This window comes from Bos indicus x Bos taurus, chromosome 2 (genome assembly GCF_003369695.1).
Source record: "Bos indicus x Bos taurus breed Angus x Brahman F1 hybrid chromosome 2, Bos_hybrid_MaternalHap_v2.0, whole genome shotgun sequence".
In the NCBI taxonomy this organism is placed as follows: domain Eukaryota; kingdom Metazoa; phylum Chordata; class Mammalia; order Artiodactyla; family Bovidae; genus Bos; species Bos indicus x Bos taurus.
In genome coordinates this window covers 106,323,397-106,324,108 of record NC_040077.1, presented here as the reverse complement: position 1 = coordinate 106,324,108, position 712 = coordinate 106,323,397, and positions in this window count along the sequence as shown.

The following is a 712-nucleotide window of genomic DNA, read 5'->3' as shown; positions in this document are numbered from 1 at the left end:
AACTGCCTTCACCATATAAGGGAAGATAGGGCCCCAGGGAGAGAGGGAATGGGCGAGGGGGTGGGGAGGCAGGTGGCCGCCGTGTCCCTGGGAGCCAGGAGCCCAGTGACTGCCAGACACCCACAGCCGAGGGGCCCCACCCCTGGGTCCCCAGCGAGCACCCAGGGATGGGATACGTTTCTGCCCGGGGCCCAGATGCTCGCTGCAGGTGGACAGCACCTGCCAGGAAAGGTAGGGGCGCCTGGACCCTTCATCCTACCAAACCAGAGGAGCAGTCTCCTCCGTCCTCCTTTCTCCTTTGGGGGAGTGACCCAGGGGTGAGGGAACAAGGATTTAAGGCCCTTCAGGACTGACGGGACCCTAGCACCCCTAGAGGTCGCTCGCTCGCTCCAAGGGGCACAGAGCTTTTCTTGTCTGCCCCTTCAGAGGCGCTGGCTCCTCCTCCAGCTTTTATGAGCTGCAATAAACCGGTTCCTTTGGACTCTGCTCTGCCGTTCTCCCCTGAAGCCACGTCTTGCATTTCTGAACCCTGATCCTAGGGGGCTTCTCGCTCAAGATGGGAAAGGAACCAGTCTCACTCAGAAGTTAGCATCACCCCCAAACTCAGCCCCCTGGGCAGCTGTCCCTCCAGCTCCACCCCTGCAGAGATTCTCCTGTCACCTCTGCACGGTGGTCCTTAGGGAGGTGAGCTGAAGTGGGCGGGGTGAGGCCA